Below are 22,838 nucleotides of genomic sequence, written 5' to 3'. Positions count from 1 at the left end.
ATAGAGGGGGCATTTTCATTTAACTTGTGAAACACAGGATGTTATTACAAAGGACAAGTGGCCAGCGAAGTCTGTTTTTGACACTTTTGAGGCATAAGGAACCTTTAAGCCGCAACAGCCCTTTGGAGTTTGGCCCTGTAGCTTTCTCACAATTTGCTCTTATTTTAAGTTGGATTTCTGAGATACCAGTGCACATCCTCAGACTGCAAGAAAATGTTTTTCTCCTTTAATTTTTACTGTTTTTCTCCTTTAATTTTTACTGTTAAGCATCTCGTTCTTTCTGTAACTCATTTTCTAGAACTGCATTCATTTGTTACTTAGTGGGAACCAGTTGATTCATTTCTGTAATTCCCACCAATTAATTTCCCCCATATATTTTAGTGAGAGGCCCAGTCAGTCTTCAACTGTCTGAAACTTCAGTGTTTTCCAGTCCTGTTGGCACAAAACTTTCAGCACCCCATTACTCCTCAAATGAATCAGACATGCCAAATTTCAGACTTCTGAAATGGAGAGGATTTTGAATAGTAGAATAGCAATGCAAGGATAAAATAAGTATTATTTAAAAAAAAATCATTGGGAATGCTATGCTTATGCATAATGGTTTAGTCTCCTTGTCAGTCTGCTGGCTTAGTTTCATTTTATCTGGCTTTTGCATCTCTTGGTGGGAGTGCACTTCCGGAAATACAGTTCCATTTAAGTTTCTCTAGTCCTCTGTCTTTTGGCTTCCCTCAGAATTCCTCAGATGCACTCCCAGCAAGAGATGCAAAACTTAAGATGAAATAAACCTGCAGGTGCAAGAAATAACAAATCAATAAAACTTTAACAATGCAAAGTGTATATGTTTCAAGTTGCACTCTTCTTTTGTGATGATACTTACAGATTTGTAAATTAATGTAATATTTGTTTTACTGCTGTTAACAAATGCAACTTTTAATTATTGTATCCCTGGTTTAATGTTTTATATTGGATTTCTGTTTCTTTTAAAATCTGCTTTGAGTATTCATTACAACTGAAGAGTGGGGAATAATAATAATAATAGTAATAATAATATCTCTTGTCCAAGGCCAGTCAGTAAGCTTTTTGACTTGAACAGAGATTTGAAACCAAAGATTTCAAGATTTTAGAACCAAAGAGTATTTTTGGTACAAATATGGATTTGGATATGCCCAGTGGAATTTTTGTTGTAATATAATTTCCATTTATATTTTGTATATAATAGCACAGCACAGAATGCTTAGCAATATAATTGTGATAAATGGATATTAGATTTGGCTTTAAAGTGATGCAGAGTGGCTCTGAAGCAGGCTGACCTTCCTTCCAAATGTGGGAACTGCAATTTTAAGTTCTACTTTTTTGCAACTTAAAATAACCTGTCTCTGTTAGCCTAAATACTTGCAATTGGACAATGAACCTGAATCAGGTAGTGAGACCTCCTCACCTCTTTCCTTTGTTAGAAGATCACAGTGAAAATCCTCAGCAAAGACTTCCATTCAAGTTGGAGGAAATCAATAAAAGTCTATTTTCTCCAATAAGAATAGGAGCAAAGCCCATTAAAAAGATCCAGTGAGCTATAGGCTCACAAGTCTTAATTCCAAATGTGCACATAGCACTGATATTTGCTCAAAATAATTGAACCATACATTTCCCAACATTTAGCAGAGGAAAATGAGTATGATACAAAGGCTAAAGTCCTTCACATTTACCTGGACTCAAAGGGACTGACTTCTGCATTGATATGTAGAGAAATGCACTGTTGATGTAAAAAGTAAGTTATAGACCCCCCCCATGTGTCTCTATGTTCCAGGGACAGTCCCAAATTTACAGAAACCATCCCAGTTTCTGATTGATCCCAGAATGTCCCACTTTCCTGAGACATCCCTATTTTCACCAGAGAAATGGAGGCTATGGAGTTATGTGACCCTCAAGCCAAGGAGATAAGTAGCTCTACAAACTTCAGAAGACATGTGAAGGCTGTCCTGTGTAGGGAAGTTTTTAAATGTTTAATGTTTTAGTATGTTTTTATATAATAAAAGTGACTGGGGCACGCCAGTCAGATGGACAAGGCAGAAATATTGTTGTTGCTGCTGCTGCTGCTGCTGTTGAAAAGGGCATCCCTATTTTCATCGGAGAAATGTTGGAGGGTATGAAGTTACCAGGATGGTAGCAGTGTGCAAGGTATTTCCTTGAGGTCTGGTATTTTGGAGCTATTAATCTTATATATATATATAAAGTTTTCATGCAACCCAAAAAGTACATTTTTCACATAAAGGTGCCATCAGCTGGTGCCACACCAATGCTAATATTACAGGGGTTCCAGGACAGACACTCCAAACTCACTCCAAATGCAGGAAGTGGGGAGGAGTTGCACCATGGACCTGGCCTCCAGGCAGCAACATCGCTGTCATGTAATGGGACAGTGAGGTGGTGAAGCACATTGGCAGTAAAATCAGGGCAGGTGAGGCACACTGGCGAAGCTTATCTAGCACTCCCAACAGTGTGTCCAAACCACTTCAACTTCACCACCACCCTACCCCACCCACTTCCTTGTGCCCTCTCCATCTGCTCACCCTCCCCCTGCCTGCTGCACCTGACCTAATCCAGGAGAGCTCTCCTCACATTCTTATGACCCTATTTATATCTCCCACGATGCCCTCCAAACAATGATGCATTGGTGGCACTGTGAGAAACTTTAATGGCTGCTACACCCGGCAGCTCGGTAACTCAGGGCTGGCAACAGCAGTGAGTCCTGCCAGGGTACTGGAGTCTCAGTCGCTGTCCATTGACATCAGGTGCTGAAGTGCATCCTTTGAACGCTGGACATCTCAGGCCCAGTTCGTGGCATCTCCAGCTAAAAGAGTCTCTGGCAGCAGCGCGGCTGTGAAATGCCTCTCTGATCCATTGTTTGGAGAGCTGCTTTCACTCAGAGTAGGCAATACCAGCTTAGACAGATCCACAGCAGACATCAGCTTTATACATTTGCACATTGGCTGCACTGCTCAGTGCAAGTAGAATACAAGACATCCGCAACAAAAAAAGTTCTGACTTCTCTCCAGGCAAATAAACCACCATTTCTTGAAAATGAGGAATTACGCACCTGCCTATACAGTGCCATAAATGTCCTTTTAAAAATGAAGGAATTTCTGAGCAGCTCAGCAGGAGCCTTGTGATTAAAACGACAGTAGCGTTATTAAAATTTAATGTTCCCAATATTGTCTTGTAACTATAAATCAGGTAGCAAAAAGCTGGAAGATTCCCACACACACACTCCCACAGAAATGACTTGCCGTGCCTTAATTTGGATGAACATTGGCTTGTGATGAAGAAGTGGGTTATTGAGAGTGAAAAGCAGGCATTTGTGTCTCGACAGCAATCTGATGGGGTGGCAGCAGAGTTCTTTCTGTAGTATGGAGAGCACAGCTCCATTTGTCAGGGCCAAGCCAAACATATGTGGATGGAACGCTTTCTAGAAATGCCAAGCTTGCGGGCAGAAATAATTATTTTAATGGTAGGCGATACTTTGATTCCCATATTTGTCATCCTATTACTACGTTGCTTCAGGGTATAAATGCAAAGGAAGTCTACCAGGGGCATGGGAAGGAACGACAAGCTGTTCTGTTAATGAGGAGCAGTAATACTCGAAACATGTGCACCATTGGGCTGAATTTCCATCAAGATGTGTCACAAATCTGGGGGAGCCTTTGGGGAACATCAGCTCAGCAAATCATTCAAGCAGGGAGCGACTGACAACTTCATCCTTGCTGGGGCTCATCCCTACCATTAGGCAGAGTGAGGCAGCTGCCTTTGGCAGCAAGTGCTCGGGGAGTTGAGAGTGGCAGAAAGCTGCTGCCACATAGCCTAGTCTGCATCGCAACCCCACAAACTCTTGTGCTGCCCTGGGGTGTTGTGGAGGACACTGTCCTGTCACCAGTGTTGAAGGAGGATCCTCTCATGGAAGATAGGTTCTGCATGACCAGATAAATCTCTCCCTGTTATTGACGCAGGAGATACCTAAAGTAAACAGTTCAACTGCAGCAAGGTATTGCTTTTCTGCGATGGCTTCCCACTCATTCCCAGCCCAGAGGTTCAAGGTCTGAGGAGGCACTTCTAGAACAGAAATCTATGCTTATTCAATTCGACTCTATGAGGGTTTAACACCTGATGGTTTCCTAGGTAAGGGACAAAGCATTTGGCTGATCACTTTTGGACACAGGATTCTGGACTAGATAGGCCTTTGGTCTTATCAAATAGGACTTTCCTTGTAAATTTGTTCAGAGGTGGATTTAGGGCTGAACAGAGGTGTTCAGAGGTGGATTTAGGTGCTGAGATGAGGGTGCGTCATCTCAAAACCCAGTAAGCAATGTGCTGTGCTTTGGGAAGGAAGTATGAGGCTCTGACAGGGTCCTAGAGTCCTCCCTGCTCCTTTCCAAAGCCTAGTTAGCAGATTCCCAGCTTTTGGAAGGAGGTGGGAGGGCTCTAGGACCTCGCCAGAGCCCTCATACCTCCTTCCCAAAGCTGGGTGTCTCCTTACCTGTCTTCGGGAAGGTAGCATGGGGGCTGGGAGCCCACCAAATTTTGGCCTCGTCCAGGGTTGCATAGTACACAAGTCTACCACTGGTTTGATCCTCTCCCAAATGTTGATTCCGCCCATGACTTTAAATGCATATGGACACTTTTCACAATTGACAACAATACACATACACACATTTTTGCTATTTGAATTTGGTTATGAAGTTGTACTTCATTAAAGTGTCATGTGTGAATTGGCTCTGATTCTACCATATCCTGCACAGACCGCTGCTTCTGTTCTGTTCCTTCCCAACCTGCTTATCATCAAATTTCCACCAAAATGCCATAATAAACCCCACTCTCTGACGGAATGTGGAAGGGCTGCCCTGAAATCTCATGACTCGGGGGTGCAGTGGGCACAAAACCCAATTCTGAATCTTCCTATCGTCTGTCTTCCTTCTCTCTATAGCCTCTCTGCTTAAACCCCAGCTATGATTTACAATGCAGCCAAACGTTCCATCAAAGGTTGGACTGGAAAGCAGCATTTGGTCACGCATCCTGATTGGTTAGCAAAGGATAAATCAAGGTGGCAGTCAGAAATACAGAGGAGATTATAACAAGCATGTAGACCTGAAACTCTTCCCAGCTAGGAGGGGCCAAGGTCACAGTGGCAGAGAGGACAAGAGGGAGCAAAGATGGATGTCGTTTAAAAAAGATAAACTTTCCCTCGTGGTGATGTTGCAGTGCATTTAAACATGAACATATAGGTGGGAGGAAAGTGATTTATTTCCCAGACATACGGCATGCATGCAAGGTGGTGCTATTTCAAGCCACTTTGCCATTAAGGTTCCATCCGGAGAAGCATGTTTCAGGAGCTTTTTTATACAGAGGCGAAAAAGAGACTGTCAATCTCTTCTAACATAATCATGCATTGCTAATGTCTGTGGAATGCCAGCATGTCTTGAGAATATTTGTCACAGCAGCTGGGACGTTCAAATATTCAACCGGCTAGAAGGAGGCAATTAGATTCAGAAAGGAGCTGTCACAAGAAGGTGGCTTTCGGTCATGACACCAACCCCTAACAAACTCAACTGAGCAGTGATTATGCAGCAAGTCGGAGGATTTCTAACACATCTACTGGGGGGATGTGGTTTTTCATTGGACACTATGCAGAGAAGCCAAGGAAGCACCCATAAAAGCAACAAAATCTGTGACGAACGCATTTGTAACAATGAAGCAATCCAAGTCCTGCTGTTTTTCATGGCTGAAACAAGAAATGGTCACAGTCACTGTGGGGTAGGATTCCATTGGTAGAAGATTTTTTAGAACCAAGGCCTGCAGCATCTCCCACTGATGTCTGTTCCTTCCTATTAAGCTATGTGGTCTAAGAGGAGCCATAACTCTGTGAAAGTGTGCATGCTGGGCATGTAAAAGTCCCCACCAATACTCGGCATCTCAAGAATTTAAACTGAATTAAATAGTGGATGCCTGTGGAGGACTTCAGCCTAAATTAGGTGAACTAAGGTCCCAGTGAAAGCAATCTGACAAAAGCTAAGTGGTCCCGTTGATTTCAGTGGCACTGAGTTCAATGGCAACAAAACCTAACTAACTTAATCTGGGCCCCATGCAATGTTTCTTATGGAAAACACTTAGCAAACTATTTCTGGAAGTATCGGAGAATAAGGATCAAACTGCTTTTTGGGAGACAGAAGACTAAGGTGTGTCTGTTTGCATGTGGCTGAGAAACAAAACTTCCTTTAAAAATATATTATTTATGATTTTCAGTTATATACATTTCAATATTTTTACAGTCATTTTAACATTTCAAAACTCGACTTCCTTCCTCCTCTTGCTGCGGTTCCTTAAATTTGTTTTTATCATTTCCTGCATATTCTAAAATAACTTAACTTATTCTTTTATTCATCTACTTTAATTATATATTGTTACAAAACTGCAGGTTAGTAAAGTGGTTAGATACCATCTATATAACATTTTCATGCAGTTTTCTCTTAAGCCATAGCATGCTTCCAATTCAGATCTGTCTCATCGTTTATCATACATGCTAGCCACTTGGAAAGCCACTTTTTTTGCATCAAGTGAAGTGGGTTTGTGTGTGTGTGTGTGTGTGTGTGTGTTGTGTTTACAAACAAACACATAGACACAAAATAAAATTCATATTGCACTACCACCTGAGGTTACAAACACTAAAAACACCCGTTCCTCACCCTCCTATATATTATAACATTTCACATTGCAATTTTTATCTAAATTTATATTTCTTAACTGTTTTAACTTACTATTTATTTATTTTTTAACCAGCTTTACAAAACATCAATCCAAACAATATCAACATGTTGGTTTTTGAGCAGTACTTGGACATACAATCTTCAAACCATTTCCATTGTATTTTTATTTTCTGGTTGTGAAGTGGCTTTTTAAGGTGCCACGAGACTCCTTTCCCTCCCCTCCTTTTGTTCCATATGAGTATGTGACAGAGGGGATCCAAATCTCTAAATTGGAACAGGAGAAAAGCGTGTTATGGCTCCATTCCAAAGAGCCCAGCTCACCCTCTGCTTTTAAAATGCTTCCTTTAAAAATATATGAAGGAGATCTATTCACTTGGCTGTGACTTCATGCCTCGCCCCTTAGAATTTGTCACAAAGTATTCAGATGCACCCCTTATCTATTTTATGAATGAAGGCAAAGCATATTAGAAAACACATTCAGGAGCATTAGGAATGGGACAGAAGCCCCATCCTTTTTTGTTTGGCCCCCCACTCGGTTTCAATACCTGGCTGCTGACTGCAATATAAGCCTTTATGCGGCACTTCACAGGTGAACTTGTACATGGAAGGTTTTTCTTTCATATATGGAGATGACCATTTAGAAAGCCGATTGTCAGGCTGTAGCTTTAAATAGGCTACATTGTCTTATGCTGGTTTCTTATTTCAGGTGGCAGGGTGGGATTGGATATTTTAAATGTTTTACTGGTATATCTGTATCTGACTGCTTTGAGGGGCAATCTTGCTTGAAAATCAGCATGGAGGTATTTCTATTAAGTAAATAAAAAGGTTAAGGTGTGCACAGGAAACAAACATTAAACCTAAGTGACAAAGAAATTTTTTATTATTGATGCAATAATAAATAGGTGACATTCAGATTCTAGGTGGAAACTGGACCCTCAATGCACTGTTCTTTTTGTTCCTGTTCTTCATGTTTGTTTAATAATATGTGCAAAGATTAAGAATAAAGAGGTATTTCTATATACATGTATGTAGCATTAAGCCCTGAAAGGCTTTCTTTCTGAGTAGACTTGCGTAGGACTACGGTCTTGGATGATGTTTACACATTGAAAGAGAAGTATGCTAATTTTATTAATATTAATATTAGTAGTAGTAGTTTATTTGTTTGTTTGTTATAATTACCATGGGGCACAGAAGCATTTCTCCATTTGACCTCATGCATGTGGCAGAGAAGTCAAACAACCAATGCCTGAATAGGGTTCAGAAGAAAAGTATGTTTGAGATGAGGCTGCACAACATGCTCTCTTTCCCACCCCCGTCTCACCTCCATGTGCAGGGCAGCCATTGCAAACCACCATCCACAGTCAACTGGTGCATGCCAGGACTTTGTGTGCACATCAATGTACAAGTGTTGAGCTCCTCCATGTGATGAGGCTCTTGGTTGCCTTTCCACTCTTCTGAAGGAGCTGAATCTCCCTCCCTCTCTCTCTCTCTCTCTCTCTCTCTCTGTGTGTGTGTGTGTGTGTGGAGAGAGAGAGGGGGGGGGACAGAGAGGAGACAGAGAGAGACTCTTCACACATCGACTGAACATGTGGTGTGCTGGGGGCATCTTTACTGGGCACGTCAGCCAAGGGGTAGCATGTGTTGTCCTAGGCCCCCATCACATGTTCTTTCAACACACAGGGAGGGAGTTGTCAACCATTATTTCTGCTTTTTTGTGGAGTGGTTCCCAGCAAAGATGCCAGCTTCTCTAGATGATTGAGGGGGCCCGCCGTGACATCACAAAGAGCCGGGGAGCAGATCTGAACACCCCACATCCCAGGAGGCCAAATTGCCTGGGCCCCCAGGAGCTGGCACTTATGGTTTCCAGAAAGGTAATCAGTTGCCCATTCAAATGCTTCACTATGATTTGTGCTCATGATGCTATTGAGACAATCAGATGTGATCACACTTTCAATACTCTCTGCACCTGGAAAAGTTTCAGGACAGTCACGCTGCTTCATTTCTAAGCAGTGCGTATCCCACTGAAATCCTGTAACTTTTCATAGCACAAATGTTCTGGTTGAGTTTTGTTCTTCTTTCATTGGGCTATATAGCACTTCCATACAGCATTAATATGGCAGCATTGCAGAACTACCCATGAAGCAGAATAAACCCACCACTATTTCAGTCTTGTTGTGTCAAGAGCATGTTGCAGAATAAACCCACAAAATTTCCAACAGAAGTTTTTCATGTCTGTTCTTTCTCTCTCTCTCTCTCTCTCTCTCTCTCTCTTAATTGTGGATATTGCAGCAATCTTAATTGTGGATATCTTAATTGTGGATATTGCAGCAATCTGAGCAGTGCAAATGTAGCTTGTTTTGAAACACACACACACAATTTATCTGAATGCCGAAGTGTTTCTTCACGCACAGTAGGGAAGGTGTGATTAAAGCAAGCTGCAAAATGAGCGGCGACCAGGAAGGTAAGAGCAGCATAAATCAGCCATCATTTGCAAAGGACAAGATGTTTGTGAGAAGGAATGATTGAAGGAAGCAATAAAGGGAGTTTTGACGTATTTAAAGCAAAAAACAGAGGCGTTTGCAATATGGACATAAAAGGGTGCGAGGGAGTGTGAAAACCCAGTGAAGCAAATGCTCAATATAGAAACCAGCATAAAAGTCAGGTAGTGGATTATGCCGTGCAGTCATCAGACTGTAAAAGATAAATCCTGAAACTGACTGCTTTTTTAAGTGGCATTTGGGTGGTCACAGAAGATCCGGCCTACTGTTTCAGTAAATGCAGTCCTCAAATTAACCCCCAAATTAAGAAAAGCGGCAAAGTGCACCATCAAGCAGGTCTCTGTGTCTTTGCACGGCAGGTAGATAATATGGTCTGGAAAATAATTCATGACTTATCATTTATTCAGTAGCTTTTGTCTCTTCCCAACCTTGGGCAGATTGTCTTTTATTTTTCTTCGAGTGATTTGCTAACATAAATTGCTGATGTTTTGCTATAACATGCTTGGGCTGCTGCCTGTTTTCAAGCTATTTGTGTGAGCACTTGCTCTTTGAAATTCAAGATGTGATGAATTTTCAACTGGCTAACTTAATGGCTCAGTCTTATGAGATGCTGAGACTTGGCGCCGTTTTGGATATTCAAGGGACGCAGTGAGGAAAAATAGGCCCAGTGAATCATCTGCAAGGTTTTTGTCTCCCCTCTGTTGGGGACAGAGGCAAGATGTTTCCATCCAGCATTGGGGGAAAGATTGGCCATTTTACACCAGAGCTGGAAGAACAAAGTCATTTATACTTCATCTCCTGCAGCTTCCTTAAAACATCCAAAGCATCAAGAAAGACAGAACCTTTTTTATGTATGCTACAACAGCAGGAAGAATACTCATTGCAAAGTATTGGAAGACACAAGACCTACCCACCTTGGAAGAATGGCAGATGAAGGTGATGGACTATATGGAACTGGCTGAAATGACTGGCAGAATCCGTGATCAGGGGAAAGAGACGGCGGATGAAGATTGGAAGAAATTTAAAATTTATCTTAAGAAACATTGTAAAATTGAGGAATGTTAAAATGTCGAGGTTTTGGAAAAAAGGGGGTTACAGCTGTAAAAGACTAAGTAAAAGAAAAGAATAAGGGAAAATTTGATAAAACTAAGGGGTAGGATTTGCTGAAACAAATTTGGAAATTGGGCTGCAGAAAGGGGAGGTATGGGGAAGTCGGTGAAGTAAGGTTTAAGAAAAAAGGATCTTAAATTATACATGTTTGTTTATGTGTTTGTTTGTTTGTTTGTATTGTGTAATGTTTGTGTTTATAAAAACTGTGAAAAACCAATAAAAATTTATTTAAAAAAAAATAAAACATCCAAAGCATCTCCACCACAAGGAAGGGCCCACATAATAGATTGAGGCCACAACTGGATTCACTAGGGAGGGGGGGTAATCTTAACCCCCATCGAGCAGTAGAAATCATTGATGGAAAGATGCACTCAGCACTGCATCCACCCCCCAGCACACTCATGCCAGTGTTTATGGGCAGAGGGGATATGCCTCCAGGCTAGAATAACAAAAAGTCCTAGATTGGGCTTGTTGCTATCACATGACCTCAGCATTATCTAGTTGCTCCTCTGCAAACTCCACCCTGATCCTGCCCGGGAATGCACATTGGAGCCACATGGGAAGTTGCCTTGGGCCCCTTCTCATGAATGGGGCTAGTAGTTCAAGCACACAGGCAGTTGAAGGAAATAGTACAGTAAGAAAATAACAGGAATGCTTCTCTATGTCTTATTTCTACAATAGTTCTCCGTCACTGGCAATTTCATGGTTATTGGGCAGTGATGTGTAGGTGGGAAACAGGGAGAAGGAAGGAAGGAAGGAAGGAAGGAAGGAAGGAAGGAAGGAAGGAAGGAAGGAAGGAAGGAAGGAAGGAGAAGGAAAAGAAGATGGAAGGATGAAAATAAAAGAAAGAAAGAAAGAAAGAAAGAAAGAAAGAAAGAGGAGAGGAGAGAAGAAATAGATCATGCCATTGCTCTGCAGCTGATATAAATGAGCATTTTATAAGTGTGAATTTATGCGATGCCTATGGTGGAGAATTCAACGCTGACACAAAGACAGATTGGATGTGTAATGAGCTTTTTATAGCATATTGTGCAGATTCGTAGGTATCGCTTCTTCAGCAATCACTAAGGGGTGGTGGGTTGTTGTTTTTTAATTGCTTCCTCCAAAATATGTATTTTAATTGGATCCTGGGTAAATTTACATAGTCATTTCCAATTGTCAGTGTCTGCTCTTTTGATATGAGCACACTTGTAATCTGTGAATGATACATATATTGGTGGTGGGGTTCCGGGGGAGAGAGAGCTTTTAAGATGGCACAAATTAACCTTGACAGATAGCAAAACTCACTGGGTTGCTTCTGCAGAAGCCTCCTTAAGGAAACTGGAAGAAGTGGCATTCCAAGGAGACATTTTCACTCTCTAGGTCAGGCATACTCTGTGTTCCTCTTCTGGATGCATCAATCTCAGAACAGGAGCCCACGATATGGGCTTGTCAAGGCAGTTGTCTGCAAAGTTAATTGATCTAGCTGTAATTAATTTCATAAAGGTATGGCAGAGCTGTCCTGAGCCTGATACAGTGGAGCAACTAGCTTGAAGAATGACACTCAGCGGTGACTCACACAGCCTTTATTGAGATGATTATTCCCCTGGGTTTGGTTTGGTTTTAATAGCAAAATGGTCTTTTGAATTTGCACCCACATTTATGATCACACATTACCATGCCTTGAAAATTGCTACTTTGCAAGCCTTTTTATCAGGTGGGACAGTTTTACAATCCCCAGTGGCCATGATGAAAAATGAATTCCTTTTATCTCCCTTCCCTTTCTACAGCCCTCTAATTTGTTTGAATTCTTGGCAATGTGCTCTTATCTGCTGTTGGGAATGGGTGTTTGTGTCCCCACTGAGGCTAGGGCTTGATGGATCACACAGCAGCTGATTGGTTCCATAACTGACCGCATAGGAGAAGACAATGTTGCTCCCTCAAACCAGAGTGAACATGTGACATGATCCAGGATGGAGATTTAAGGCCACAACTTTATAGATATCAAGGATATTAGGCCTCCTAACTTGATGAAAGTGCTAGAAGATTCTGCCTTTCACTTGAGTGACAGCATCTTGACTTTAGGCACCAGATCAGATGACTGGTGCCTTTCCTTCTCTACTTATCCTGAATGAGAGCTGAAGGAGGCATCCAAGAGACATATCCTCTCCTCTGCTGTTCAGAGTTCCTCCTAGTGCCTAAAGCCTGTTTCTGCTCTGTCTACCCTGTTGGCAATCGGGAGTACAGGTTGAGTGAATATCCCTACTCTGAGGTGAAGCCTAGAGTGCTTGCCAAAACAGCTAAACTATCCCCTCATCCCTGTCCGCGCCACATGCCATTGGTGACAACAACAACAAGCCAATTATTTGGCGAACTCTCAGCCAATCAAGGTAAAGGTAAAGGGACCCCTGACCATTAGGTCCAGTCGTGACCGACTCTGGGGTTGCGGCGCTCATCTCGCTTTATTGGCCAAGGGAGCTTCCAGATCATGTGGCCAGCATGACTAAGCCGCTTCTGGTGAACCAGAGCAGTGCACGGAAACACCGTTTACCTTCCTATTTATCTACATTTTGATGTGCTTTCGAACTGCTAGGTTGGCAGGAGCAGGGACCGAGCAACAGGAGCTCACCCCGTCGCTGGGATTCAAACCGCTGACCTTCTAATCGGCAAGTCCTACGCTCTGTGGTTTAACCCACAGTGCCACCCGCATCCCTTCAGCCAATCAACGAATGCCTTAAAACAATTCCTACTCCCAACTGACTAATTCCATCCTGCTTAAAAGGATGGGACGGTGCAATTCTACCTAATAAAGATGGCCAGTAAGGGATGGAGCCAGCTTAAATCGCTAGCTGCATGTCCCTTAAGTCGACGTAAGCCCATCCCCTCATGGGAGCTGCAGTCTTGCCACATTCTCTTCCCAGCTGGATGGGTTAAATGCACCCCTGTGGAACCACAGCAGAACGGCATTGCAGCAGAAGTACTGGAGATTTTCATAAGCATTCATAATGTTTCAAGGCAATGTTGCTTCCTAGAGATGGAGGAGAAAAATTTGATTCAGTTCACATTTAAAGGCAAACTTACCAAAACCATGTTTTTTAAAAAAGAATATGTGAACCAGAACACAGCCATCCTTTGAAATTCACACTTCTCTGAATTTTGAAAATGCAGTTTGCAGCAAAGTACTATGCACATAAATGCATATGTTGGGTCAATTGTGCATATAAATGTGCATATGTTTGTGAAAATGACATGCAAAAATGCCATTTTTTAAAAAATGGCATACAGCAATGTGTATTAGGAGTTTGCACTAAAGGGCTGACTATTTTTCCTGAGGCTTAAAAAATATATATATAACAAAAAAACCCAGGAAATATGGATAATTGATCTTAAGATTGGAAGAATTAAAGAGACTAAATTTGACAGATTCAGCAATCCCATCACACACCCCATACCAGGGCCAGCCCACGATGTTTTGCTGCCTGAGGCGAAAGACAAGATGTTGCCACACAGTGTCAAGAGAAGCTGATCAGACTGACATTTGAATCATTTAACACTGGTGATAGAACAACGTCTTGCACTGCACCTGAGAGTAGCAGGCTAGCTCCAGTATGGGGTGCAAGGAAGGCCTCATGGACACACAGGGCTGCCCTCCAAATGAAGGGAAAAGCCAGAGGGCTCTGAGGGAATGACTGGGGGCTATCACCCACAGACCCTCCAAGTGTCCCTAATTTCCAGGGACAGTCCCAGATTTACAGAAGTTGTCCTGATTTCTCATTTGATCCCATAGCCTCTCACTTCTCCTTAAGATGTACCCATTTTCATCAGAGAAATGTTAGAGGGTATTGAGTTATCCGACCCTCTGAGCCATATGAAGGCAGTCCTATATAGGGAAGTTTTTAAAGGTTTTATTATGTTTTTATATATGCTGGAAGCCGCCCAGAGTAGGTGGGGGATAAATAGTTAAATTCTTATTATGGAATAGGATTTCCCTATTTTCACTGGAGAAATGTTGGAGGGTACGCACCCACTGCACCCATACACAGACAGCAGCATGCACCACCTGAGGCAAATACCTCATTCTACCTAATTGCGTGCACAGATAATTAATAATAATAATAATAATAATAATAATAATAATAATAATAATAATAATAATTTATTATTTATACCCCGCCCATCTGGCTGGGTTTCCCCGGCCACTCTGGGCGGCTTCCAAAAGAATATTAAAATACTATGATACATCAAACATTAAAAGCTTCCCTAAACAGGGCTGCCTTCAGATGTCTTCTAAAAGTCTGGTAGTTGTTGTTCTCTTTGACATCTGGTGGGAGGGCTTTCCACATGAAGGGCGCCACTACCGAGAAGGCCCTCTGCCTGGTTCCCTGTAACTTGGCTTCTCGCAGTGAGGGAGCCGCAGGAAGGCCCTCGGTGCTGGACCTCAGTGTCCGGGTAGAACGATGGAGGTGGAGACGCTCCTTCAGGTATACTGGACCGAGGCCGTTTAGGGCTTTAAAGGTCAGCACCAACACTTTGAATTGTGCTCGGAAACGTACTGGGAGCCAATGTAGGTCTTTCAAGACCGGTGTTATATAGTCTCGAAGGCCGCTCCCAGTCACCAGTCTGGCTGCTGCATTCTGGATTAGTTGTAGTTTCCGGGTCACCTTCAAAGGTAGCCCCACGTAGAGCGCATTGCAGTAGTCCAAGCGGGAGATAACCAGAGCATGCACCACTCTGGCGAGGCAGTCCGCGGGCAGGTAGGGTCTCAGCCTACGTACCAGATGGAGCTGGTACACAGCTGCCCTGGACACGGATTTAACCTGTGCCTCCATGGACAGCTGTGAGTCCAAAATGACTCCCAGGCTGCGCACCTGGTCCTTCAGGGGCACAGTTACCCCATTCAGGACCAGGGAATCCTCCACACCTACCCGCCTCCTGTCCCCCAGAAACAGAACTTCTGTCTTGTCAGGATTCAACCTCAATCTGTTTGCCGCCATCCATCCTCCAACCGCCTCCAGACACTCACACAGGACCTTCACCGCCTTCACTGGTTCTGATTTGAAAGAGAGGTAGAGCTGGGTATCATCCGCATACTGATGAACGCCCAGCCCAAACCCCCTGATGATCTCTCCCAGCGGCTGCATGTAGATGTTGAAAAGCATGGGGGAGAGGACAGAACCCTGAGGCACCCCACAAGTGAGAGCCCAGGGGTCTGAACACTCATCCCCCACCACCACTTTCTGAACACGGCCCAGGAGGAAGGAGCAGAACCACTGTATGACAGTACCCCCAGCTCCCAGCCCCTCAAGACGGTCCAGAAGGATGTTATGGTCGATGGTATCAAACGCCGCTGAGAGATCCAGCAGAACTAGGAAACAGCTCTCACCTTTGTCCCTAGCCCACCGGAGATCATCAACCAGTGCGACCAAGGCAGTTTCAGTCCCATGATGAGGTCTGAATCCCGACTGGAAGGGATCCAAATGGTCCGCTTCTTCCAGGCGTGCCTGGAGTTGTTCAGCAACCACTCGCTCAATCACCTTGCCCAAGAATGGAAGATTTGAGACTGGGCGATAGTTGGCCATCGTGGCCGCATCTAAAGAAGAAGAAGAAGAAGAAGAAGAAGAAGAAGAAGAAGAAGAAGAAGAAGAAGAGTTTTGATTTGATCTCCCGCCTTTCACTCCCCTTCAGGAGTCTCAAAGCGGCTAACATTCTCCTTTCCCTTCCTCCCCCACAACAAACACACTGTGAGGTGAGTGGGGCTGAGAGACTTCACAGAAGTGTGACTGGCCCAAGGTCACCCAGCAGCTGCATGTGGAGGAGCGGAGACGCGAACCCGGTTACCCAGATTACGTGACTACCGCTCTTAACCACTACACTACACTGGCTCTACACTGGCACTACACTGGTTTTTTAAGAAGCGGTTTAATAACTGCCTCTTTCAGCGGGTCTGGGAAGGCTCCCTCACAGAGGGAAGCATTCACCACCCCACGAAGCCCATCGCCCAGCCCTTCCCGGCTAGCTTTTATAAGCCAGGATGGGCAAGGATCAAGGAGACAGGTGGTTGGTTTCACTCGTCCAAGCAGCCTGTCCACATCCTCGGAGGTAACAGATTGGAATTGATCCCACGCAATTTGACTAGACAGGACTCTAGCACTCTCCCGCCCCGGCCCTGCTCCCACGGTGGCGTCTACCTCTTCCCGAATCTGAGCGACTTTATCTGCAAAAAACTTTGCAAAATCATTGCAGGAGATCATGTGGCCCATACTGGGCCCCGATGTAGCAGGTGGTTCCGCTAAATTGCAGACCACCTGAAAAAGTCTCCTGCTGCTGTTTTCTGCAGATGCAATAGAGGCGGTGAAGAAAACCTTCTTCGCCGTTGCTACCGCCACTTGGTAGGCTCAACATTGAGCTCTAACCTGTGTCCGGTCAGCTTCAGAATGGCTCATCCGCCACCGGCGCTCTAGCCGTCTCAATGATTGTTTCATTGCCCTCAGATCCGTGGAAAACCACGGGGCTGTCCGGGCTCCATGCAATCGGAGAGGGCGCTTCGGAGCCAAACAGTCAATAGCCCTGTGATACAGTGATACCTCAGTTTACGAACTTAATCCGTTCCGGATGTCCATTCTTACAATAAAGCCATTCTTAAACCAAGGTGCGCTTTCCCTAATGAGACCTCCCGCCGCCTGTGCCCTTCCACTGTTCGGCTTCCATTCATAGACCAAGGTAAAGTTTGCTAACTGGAACACTACTTCCGGTTTTGCAGAGTTTGTATACTGAATAGTTCGTAAACAGGGCTGTTCTTAAACCGAGGTACCATTGTAGTTATAGTTGTTGTTGTTATCATTATTATAATTTTTACCCTGCCCATCTGGCTGGGTTTCCCCAGCCACTCTGGGTGGCTCCCAACAGAATTAAAATCAGAATAAAACATCAAACATTAAAAAATTTCCCTAAACAGGGCTGCCTTCAGATGTCTTCTAAAAGTCAGATAATTGTTTATGCCTTTGACATCTGGTGGGAGGGCGTTCCACAGGGCGGATGCCACTACCGAGAAGGCCCTCTGCCTGGTTCTCAGATCCAGCTTCTCTGCTCTTGTCCAGAGTCTCAAAATGCAATTTACTTCCAAGCAAACTAGCCTTTATGTACACAGCAGCCCTGCTTAAAAGCAGGCTGGGTGATTGGTGTCTCACAAAGGCAGAGGTGGGGAATCAATTTTGATTGGATAACAGGTTAAGTAAACATGACATTAAATTAATCAAATGCATAAATATAGGCAATGCCTGCATGTAACATTAAAAACAACAACACAGAATTATATATTTGACCAGAAACATACTTAAATTTTTCTGCTTGGCATCCAGGTAAATTTAATTCATCTCTAATCCACAACATATGGGTCTTATGACATTGCATATTATTTGCACCACTAATAAAACAGCTCATTAATCAAGCATGCCGCTGTAGCCTCTGACTCCAAACTTGGCTTTTAGTGGGGAGTTAAAAATAATAATAAATAGCAATATAACAATTTGCTTGAAATACTTTTTTTTCTGCAGAGCAATGTCCACTTGTCATTTTAACAGCAGCCAGTTAACACTGATAATATTGTCGGAAAGTTAAGGGGAAAGCAAAGCCTTAAGAAGAAATGGTCACTAATGCATGTGTTTGGCTGCCCTTTTCCTGGGTCTTCCCCCCCCCCGTTTCTTTTTTAAATAGAGTAGCTATGGAAGGTTATATCAGGGTCACGCTGTAGTAGCCAACATTTATACTCTGCACACAGCAATCTGCAGTTCCATTAGGGGTAGGTCAATTTGTAGCAGGGTCCATTAGGAATGTAAATCAAATTTGCACAGGCACGGACACTCTTTCATAATATAATGAAGCATTTGTGTGATAAAATATTAACATAGGCCCATAAAGAAACCTCACAATTAGAATGTCAAACTCTCAAACTACCAGAAAATTGAAAAGTAGAAATTTATGCCACTTGGCTGAGTTTTCAGAATCGAAGCCACCACAAGCTAGTGTTGGATGAACCAAGTAATTTCCTTTCCTTTCCATTTCAGATTTCCTCCACCATAAATTTGGTTCTGTCCCACTTCTTGCGAATTTTTCTTTTAAAAGTTCTCATGAAGATTCACGTGCATCGGGGGGGGGCATATCTCTCCTAATGTTAGCAATATGGAATGCAATTTTGCTAATATACGCATTTTTGTAAGCAGTATTGACTAACACAGTAGTTTTATTTATTTATTTAGCTAATAAATGCATTTTTGTGCATGCTGTTTGGTCGGACTCCCACATTACAAAATTCAGAGTCAGGAAATGCAGACTAGGAAGCTAACACTGAAATGCGAACTGAGTGAATTCCTTCTCTACTGCCCAGAAACTCCACTCCAATATGTGCCACAAAGACTACATTCAAACCATACATTTAAAGCACTGTGATACCACTTTAAACAGTCATGGTTTCCCCCAAAGAGTTCTGGGAAATGCAGCTTATTAAGGGTGCTGAGAGTTGTTAGGAGACCCCTGTTCACTCCCAGAGTTCCCTGGAAGATTGTTAAACCACTCTGGGGGCTGTAGCTCTGTGAGGGAAAGAAGGGTCTCCTAGCAACTGTAGCACTCTTAACAAACCACAGCTCCCAGAATTTTTTGGGACAAGCCATTACTGTTTAAAGTGGTATCATAGTGCTTTAAATGTGTGGTATGAACGTGGCCAAGGACTGTGTGTCTGTTCCCTGCACAGAAGTGGGGCTGGTTTGAGCAGGCAGCTCCTGGTTTTAGGTGGCTTGCTGCTGAAAGGCAGTTTTAATTACGCTGCCTTTTATAATTTAATTGTGGCTCAGTTTCCATACGTAATATTTTTGCTTTGTTTTTACCCTAAGCTACTCAAACGGCAGGATATAAATAAAATATGTTAAGTGGGACTTGGCAATTGCCGGCTATGAAAAAGCCTCATGCATTTATGGAGCGATGTGGTTGCTAACAATGGGGGCTCCATGTAAATCTGAGCAACGACGAGTCTTGCAGCACCTTCAGGGCCCTTTTTCTGCTTATGCTGCAGGAGACTAGCATGGTTTCTGGAAATTGTAACCATGTAAATGTGCATCTCTAGATTGTGACCAAAGTAACATTTACCCAATACTTGTAAAACTGGAACATTTTTTCATGAGGAGAACATATCCATTTTTAAGTATTGATAAGCATGCTTGTAGAATTTGGAGGGCTGAAAATATCATAGAATCATAGAATTGGAAGAGACCACAAGGGCCATCGAGTCCAACCCCCTGCCAAGCAGGAAACACCATCAGAGCACTCCTGACATATGGTTGTCAAGCCTCTGCTTAAAGACCTCCAAAGTAGGAGACTCCACCACACTCCTTGGCAGCAAATTCCACTGTCAAACAGCTCTTACTGTCAGGAAGTTCTTCCTAATGTTTAGGTGGAATCTTCTTTCTTGTAGTTTGGATCCATTGCTCCGTGTCCGCTTCTCTGGAGCAGCAGAAAACAACCTTTCTCCCTCCTCTATGTGACATCCTTTTATATATTTGAACATGGCTGTCATATCATATGAGAAGTGTCATTCCATTTCAAGCTGGGCCCAGATTCCTCTGATTTAGGTCAAAATGTTATTCCTCAAGCAGCCAGTCTTCTCAGTCACCCTGCCCCCTCTTCGCTCTCTCTGCCCGCCCAGCCCTTCATCAGTTCTCTTGTTCCTTCTCAGACCAAAAACAACAACATTCAGAAGTAGCCAATGGGAAAAACTCTTATTAGGAACATCCTTTCCTATTGGGAGGCATGGGATTTTAAATTTTCCCTTCCTCCCAAATCAGATGGGAAGCAAAAGAACTATACATCCTGTGTTCCCCAGGTGACTTTTTTTGCAGAGGAATATGACTTGTAGACTGGCAAGGGAGGGGCACACTTCACATATTGTGGGGGCAGGGGCTTAACTTTCTTGTGGGGAATACTTAAGGGGTTGTTTTCATTTATTTCATTTAGTTTTGTTTTAAATATTACTGAAAAATAAATTGTGCCTTTAAAACAGTTTCCTTAATTTTCCAAGGGAATTCAAGATGGCTAACAAATCCATAACACAGAAGAAGGCATAAACAGACAGTGCTTCCCAAATTAAATCAAACCATGCTATCACAAACTATAAAACCAATATAGGAATTCCAAAGCAGCCATCAAATAAACACAAAACTCAGCCAGTGAATCATTTAGTCAGTCAGCCAAGGGCCTTTTTAAGAGCCCATTTTCACCAACTGCCTGAAAGTCTAAATGTAAGGTTTGACAAAGCTCAGTTGGCAAGGCATACCACATGGCCTTTAACAGCCATGTGGCAGGAAGAAATCTTTTTTTCTGTTCACCTTTTATTCTGTAAACCTTTTTTTCTGTTCACATTCTTGTGCCAGGTCTTTTATTCTGTTTGTGGTCACTGCTTTATTTGACGGGGGGGGGGGGAGACTTTCACTCTCCTTGGAAAAGAGGATACAAATTTGTCAACGGTGCAAAGCATATTTAAATCTGTGTTCTTTTTTGTGAGTGAGTCGGAGGGTCCAATCCACTTATAGTGTGCTGGGCCCAGAATCCTCCCCCCAAATCAGGTCTGTACTAGCTGTGGCTCACTGTACCTAACCGTCCCCCAGCCTTGTAAGATAACAGCAAAACCTGGAGGCTTGTTTTGTTCCTATTTGGTTCTGTACCTGGACAGCATCTTAAAAAGCAGGGATATCACCTTGCCGACGAAGGTCCATATAGTTAAAGCTATAGTTTTCCCAGTGGAAGTGAGAGATGGACCATAAAGAAGGCCGATCACCAAAGAATTGATGCTTTTGAATTATGGTGGTGGAGAGTCCCATGGACTATCCACTCTGAAGGAAATCAGCCCTGAGTGCTCACTGGAAGGACAGATCCTGAAGCTGAGGCTCCAATACTTTGGCCACATCATGACAAAAGAAGACTCCCTGGAAAAGACCCTGATGCTGGGAAAGATTGAGGACACTAGGAGAAGGGGATGGCAGAGGACGAGGTGGTTGGACAGTGTTCTCAAAGTTACCAACATGAGTTTGACCAAACTGCGGGAGGCAGTGGAAGACAGAAGTGCCTGGTGTGCTCTGGTCCATGGGGTCACGAAAAGTCAGACACGACTAAACGACTAAACAACAACAACCTGGACAGTGGGTTGCTGGGTCTGGTCCTCCCATTAGGCACAGTGAGGTGGTCGATTCCAGGTACAGATGCTGGGGGAGGGCAGTCAATGTGTGTCAGATAGAGTGGGGCTAGCACAGCTAGAAGGAAGGTGGAGAAGGAGGTGGCTACAGAAGGTGAAGAAAGACCTGTGATGTTGTCCTTCACCTCAGGCAGAAAATGTTTACCACAAGAGGTAGTGATGGTAACCAATTTGCATGGCTTTAAGAGGATTAAGCAAATTCATGGAGGATATGGCCATCTGTCCCTACCAGCCCCGAAGGTCATGCTCTGAAACCTCCACTCAGTAGGCTGTCAAAGTTCAGCACTCCCTTGCCTCTTGTGCTCTGTTCTGGAGAATTGTTTGGGCGCCCTTTACAGGTTGGCACCCAATGTGACCACAATGGTCACACTACCCTAAAACTGCCTCTGCCCTACTGTTGGAGACAGTAAGTTTCTGAATACCAAGTTACTGGAAACCACATGAGGGGAGAGTGCTGTTGTGCTCAAGTTTTCCATAGACATTTGGTTGACCACTGTAAAAGCAGGATGTTGGACCAGATGGGCCACTGGCCTGATCCAGCAGACCATCCATATGTTCTTAAGCTTTGGACTGGCCCTGTGAGCTTCATTCAATGTTAGTGGACAATCACACCAAACATACCTTCTGAATTTTAAGAACGGCTTGCTTAAAGCTCTTCATAAGAATGGATATTGCCCAACATTCGTGTGTGTTGAACAACTTTCTCATTCCTCCATGTGCTATTGAGATTTGTGGATTCCCTTCCCCTGCCGCTGCCCAACAGCTGTCAATCAAGCTCTCATTCAGGTGAGAGTTCACAGCTGGCCGCAGTACACAGCGAAAGAGCAAGTCTGCAAACAATAGGTTCACTAGTATGAGGTGGGCTCCTGCTGCCTTCTTGACAAATGCTTCTTGCAGGCAAAAGCGGGGGGAAAGGTCACTGAATTCAAGGGAGACATTGTGTGTTGCTTTGGAATTTAAAAAAAGTGGCTTAGATTGAAAACTTCTAGAGGGTTTTTTTTATCACTTCCATGGGGGGGTGGGAGGGGACAAGAGTTGCTTTAAGCTGGGCGAAGGGGAGAATGAAGGAACGCTGACAGAATGAGTGGTTTTAAAGACAGTTCTTAAAAGCAGTTACTAGAAGTTGTCACTCATGCAGCACATAAAATATATTCCTTGTAGACCCAGCAGGTCACTGTGGTCTGTGGAGAGTTTCTCCTTCAAGTTCCAAACATCTCAGAAGCCTGCTCCACAGTAACCTGGAGGAGGGCTTTCAGTGTAGGT

The sequence above is a fragment of the Podarcis liolepis genome (assembly GCF_965112155.1).
Source record: "Podarcis liolepis genome assembly, chromosome: 1".
Classification (NCBI taxonomy): Eukaryota; Metazoa; Chordata; class Lepidosauria; order Squamata; family Lacertidae; genus Podarcis; species Podarcis liolepis.
This window is presented reverse-complemented; position numbering follows the sequence as displayed.